The sequence below is a fragment of the Hyposmocoma kahamanoa genome, unplaced genomic scaffold (assembly GCF_003589595.1).
Source record: "Hyposmocoma kahamanoa isolate Upper Pololo Valley unplaced genomic scaffold, ASM358959v1 99702, whole genome shotgun sequence".
Classification (NCBI taxonomy): domain Eukaryota; kingdom Metazoa; phylum Arthropoda; class Insecta; order Lepidoptera; family Cosmopterigidae; genus Hyposmocoma; species Hyposmocoma kahamanoa.
This window is the reverse complement of record NW_020656001.1, coordinates 4,679,216-4,684,853: the sequence shown is the minus strand read 5'-3', so window position 1 is coordinate 4,684,853 and position 5,638 is coordinate 4,679,216. Positions and strand designations below refer to the sequence as shown.

Here is a 5,638-nt window from a genome sequence, read left to right as displayed (position 1 = left end):
TTTTCAAATTATTATAGCTAGCTTTAAAATATAAAGATGAAATAGGGAAACGTACATACACTACATATATTTAAAATATATGTAGTGTATGCGTTTCCTTATTTGATCTTTATTATAATGTTTCTAAAACAGAAACAGAGGAAATAAAGGTCAAATATAGAAAATAAAGACATTTATACAAAACGTGGTTTTTATTAACATATTCCATCAAAATAATCAAACCTACTAAATCAATTGTGTAAGCTAACTTAATAATACAGGTGTAAGGTGTGGTAAGGAGGTATATTGCCAGAGGAAATCGGCAAGCCAAAAAAATTAGACAGCATAATTTAAAAGTGACAAGGGAAAAACTAAAGTTAAATTTTTCAATTGAGTTACAAAGAATATTGCAATTTTGATAACGATTACTTTTCCTTGATTGCAATAACTATAATAATTAGCAAATTACAATTTTACCAGCAGAGCAGTGTATTTTTGATATTTAACTGTTTATATATGAGAGACACATTACACAAATTTGGATTACGTGCACTCAATGTTATTTGAGATTATGTGAGCAATCTTAAAAATCCTTAAATATCAGCATTTCTGAGATTTTGCTGACATTTGCGAAATTAACGCAATTTTGTGTAGTTAATAAATACTGGTATAAATACCTATCTGCATCTAAATACGTCCTGTGTTGATACTTATTACCTGCGATCTAAGTTGAGATTAAATAATTGATATTTAAACTTATTCAAACGATAAATTAATAATCTAAGTGTATTGACAAGGAAGTATATTGTTTGAGGAAATCGGCAAGCCAGAAAAATTTGACAGCACAATTTAAAAGTGACACGGCCAAAAAATTACTGAATATCAACTGAACGATTGGGTAAAAACAAATATTATACAGACTAGACAATGGGTACTTTCATTGATTGCAAAACTGAATTCGAAGGCACCTACGTACAAATCTAGGAAGGACAATATTACAGAAGAGCAACTTTCAACTAGTTACATAGAAAATACGAATTCCTCAATTTTGGAACACATGCACTTTATGTGATTTGATATTAAATTAATAACGTTAAACATTCATAAATAATCACAATTTCTCCGATTTAGCAGACAGTAGGATATAATTAACATAATGTAATAAAAATGTCACTGTCAATGACAATGAATAAGAAATGTCAATACGCTACAGCCAATGTTAAACGGCCGATTCACTACCTGCATGGCAGTCCGCCGCGCAGGCAGGAGACTGCTCACACACTATCCTGCGTATGGCCCATGTATGTAGTCTCGCAGGACAGCAAGGTAGCCCGCAATGCAGGATAATGAATGCCCCCTTTTACAATGACCGTAGCACATACAATGTGTGAAAAACCTCCCCGAACAAATTTTCGAGCGGGTCCTGTTGGAATCGTCTTGTTGCGAGACTTTTCATATTTTTATGTTTTTTTGATAAATTTTTCCAAACTCGCTCCAGTCCATTTAAAGTCCAGATCCATCCCTCTTGCGATGGCGGTGCTCTTTTGCTCCCCACAAACTTTAAATTATTGAAAAAATCTTTCATTTTTTGAAAGTGCACAAGGTGCTGTGTGTTGTTTTTTAAATTAGTTGAAAGTGGTTTGCCACTCCTTAGGTCGGGTGTGAATGCATTTACACAATCGAATAGTTTATCCATATCGGATATTACATTGGCTGTAACAGCAGCGTCGGCAGGCAGTTCTCCTGAAATTGATTGAAGGCAGTTTGTAGTATAAAAAACAAAGAATCGTAATTGATGATTTAATGACTTATCGTCAGGGATAGTGCAAAGCCGCGTAAGAAGCATTGGTAAAAGGCGCGTATTTACACAATACCATATTAAAAAAATAAAAATAAAGTGAAAGTTACTCCCATACCTTGTGATATTTTTGCGTACATTCCAGCAGCAACAGAGTGACTCCATACTTGTGCTGCGAGTTTAACTTTCATTTTTCTTTACAGTTAGGGTCCAAATGCTCATGTCTTGGACACGGTGCAAAGACAAAGTTTGGATTAGTACTATCCAAGTCATAAAAGTTTTTTATGTGGGCCCATTTTGCAATTCCTGAAATATAAACATGGTCAAATGAGAGGTAAATAAGGAAGTTTTATGTATGCATTAAAATTTTTAAGCACTTATCAATGAGAAACTTTACAAAAATATTCAATGAAAGAAATAAATAGACATAGGTATATATAGACATAGATATAGAAATAGGGTATCAGCGATTTTTTGTATGTACAAGCAAGTTTTAACGGATTTTTCATTGTACGGGTTCCGCACAAAGTGAAACTACCAGAATTCAGATAGTATCATAACAAATGGTTGACTGGGAGAGAATGCTTTTAGCATTAAGTCTGGCTTTTGTACCATTATGTGTTGTGGTCAATAAAGTTTAACAAAAAAAAAAATAAGTAAATAAAATGTGAAATACAATAAAACTGCTTACCAATTCCAGTTTTGCCATCCGATGTTATATTTCTTTGACATTCAATATCATGCTTTAGAAACAAGTTTCTGAAACATTTCAGATCAAAATAAATCTTGCGTGCCTATACTAACATGGAAATGATGGAGAACAACATTAAAAGGGACCTGGCATCTGAGAAATACTATTAAAAATTGGAAAGACAAGTGCAAATACACCAATCCGCGTCGGTTTTGCATAGTAGATTTAATTAAACGCAATCACAAGTTAAACCCAAACAGTGGAAACATAATATTATAGGCTTATAAAATTATCAAGATGAATTATAAGTATTTGAATGAATAATGTTTACCTCCTTTATGAGCACCACCAGTCTGTTTGCTGTCACAGACCCCGCAGAGAGGTGGAATGCTATTGGCTGCTTAACCATTTTTCTAACCCCTGCGATCATAAACACTAGAGCATATGATGCAATTGCAGGACATCTCCCATGAGCGGCATGGTCTTGATAGCCTTGTATCAAATCTAGTTTTGCATTGTAATGCAGATTTTTCTTTATTGACATTTCATCCCACATCAACACATATTCGTTATCAGATCTCTTCTCATTTTGTATACTTTTCTGTTTTAAAATGTCAAATATTTGTCTATTTATACCGACACCCATCTTAAATTTATTCAATAAACATTGTAATGTACTGGGTGCAGGTAGGCTAATCATCCTCCTTAGCAGTCTGTAACATGTTGGTGAGCGCTTGTATAGTCTCAAAGCTATAATTTTCGAGTCCGTTTCCCATCTCCGGGCCTTTGCATCTTTTTTATAATTTTTTATTTCTCCTTGTAAAAATAATGCCATTGTGGGTGAAATTTTGGCATTCAAAATTCTATTAAAGGACTCATTATTTACAATTTCTTTCATGAAAGATTTGTTTTTCATGTTTTTAATTTTTTTTTTTTTTTGTTATCTATAGACTTTTGTCAAATTATTTTTATACTTCTTCAAAACTTTCGTCCTTTTATTGTTTGGGTTTTCTTGATTTACTTCAACTTCACTCTCTTTGTTGTCATTTTGTGTTCTGGCTATTGCCTGGTCAACATTGATCAGGTTTAAATTTTCCAATAGAGGTTTGGATGGACCTGATCTAGTTCCATGCCATTGACTTACAATTATATGGACATCGGGTCCGCGCTAAAAAGTGTCCGCACTTGTAAGGCGCTAAAATCGTATACGGAGCGCCAAACTCCGCTTTAGTCTTCATTTGTTCGACTGACAGCGCGATACTGCGATGACATTACAATTTAAATTTCGAATAGGTTGACTTGGGGCATTTTTTTCGTGGTTTTTGTATTAGACCCGTCGTCCATTTATTTGTAAGTCAATGTTCCATGCAGTATTTGTTGCTCCACCCAGAACTTCGATAATCTGAAAAATGCATCAAGTTATAAAATTATTATATAACTTTGTATCAAACTAGCTTCAAAATTGGAATACACAATGGGTTCGTATAATATTACTAATTTAAAAACACCTTGACCATTATTTGTGGTGATAATTTACTAACCTTATCACATTCTTCATATGGAAATGCAGATTTAACCATTTTTTCACCTACAATATCATAAAATATTTCTTATTGAAATGTTTCGTGCACATTCTGTGTTCAGAGTACAGCTTGGTCTGGAACTCTGGTGAATACCATAGGCTTTGTGGAAAACAATACTTAGCCCACAATTCACATCTGAAATTGAGAACAGTGTCATGTAATTTCCGCAAAATAACCGGCACCCAGTGCGACCTTCCTTGAACATTTTAATCACATTCTATAGTACTTACTTAAGGCTATTTGTTCTTCCAGGCTTCGGAAAGCGGTGCAAAATAGTGTTACTATTTTCTCTAGGAGAAACGTCACATTTTAAACACTTCCTTGCGTTTTCTTTCATATTGTAAGAAAGAAAAGAGTCACTATCTTAATAATGGAGTCCCGTCTCACAGTTCACGACACTGGGCTCACCGAAACACAAACGGAGGAGCAAGAAGCTCAACTCAACGTTACGCAACGGGAAACCGAGAATAAGTTTATAAAATAGAGAATTTACAAGACAAACAACAACGTGCGCAAGCGACGACGGCCATCTTGTGGAAAAAAAATAGGGATGCACATAACGATTAAATTTTTATGAAAATCGATTCATGTGTATACGACATAGCTATTTTTTGTATCGATTCATGCTATTTTTAAGCAAATCGATTCAACATTAAGGCGAATCGAAACGTCTGGATTGTATTTATAATTTAAACAAAATAGTATCTTTCCGAACCACTATATAGTAAGTCTAATCCGATTTTATATTGATCTGCGAGAAAAGTAGTTTGGCAACATCCAAGTGTACAATGAATAACGACTATATTACTTACGCTGTATTATAGACAAGAACATTCACAGAAAGTATACGTTGCACAGAAGACACTATTAATAGCAATAGGTTCGTAATCTACTATGATGACAATAGTGTTTTCCTTTATTTTATTTTTCTTCACAGTGTTAGTACCGTAGTATTGTGGATTGACGCGATAGTTTATACCTATCTATTGGGAATGACCTACAGGCAAATAATATTGAATGTTGACCAATGATATTTATCTATAGTTTTTTGAATTAATGGAAAGCTCCTGGCGAAGTTGCTATTAGTTGCACAATATATTTCGTTTAGCTTTGATCTCGCTCGTTATAGCGTCAAGCAAGAGTTTTTGTTTTTTTTTTAGGATTGCCCTTGACCATGGTCTGTGACAATGTGGTAAGTGTAGATGTGTTTACTATAAAATATCAGTTGGCAGTTTTCAGTTTAATAAATAAACAATTTATTTATGTATTATCACAAGGTACATCAACAGCAAAATAATATGTATTAATACATTCATACAACTTATTCGGTAACATTCTGGTTAGTTTTTTATTAATTTACATATTATGTAATGATGAATTTTTTAAATAGATATTTTCGTCTTGTTATTCGTTTCCATTCTGACATTATAATCCATTTTAATATAATTACATAAATATCTAATTAATTCATTTTCAGTTTGGTGTGTCTATAATACTTAATCCATGATTTATGATTTGATTATGTTTTGCCTCGTTTTTACGCGCGTCACTCGATACTTGAGCAAAACGAGATGGAAATTGTTTAAC

General features: G+C 33.3%; 1 long non-coding RNA gene across 1 annotated transcript; it reads right to left on the bottom strand.

Annotated features, from left to right (window-relative positions):
• Positions 1-271: 271 nt before the first annotated feature.
• Positions 272-3,248, bottom strand: LOC113239206. Its single transcript, XR_003311171.1, has 4 exons — positions 2,800-3,248; positions 2,469-2,536; positions 1,896-2,083; positions 272-1,722 (listed from the first exon to the last, which is right to left on the bottom strand). It is a non-coding gene; the product is annotated as an uncharacterized LOC113239206 (long non-coding RNA).
• Positions 3,249-5,638: the final 2,390 nt, after the last annotated feature.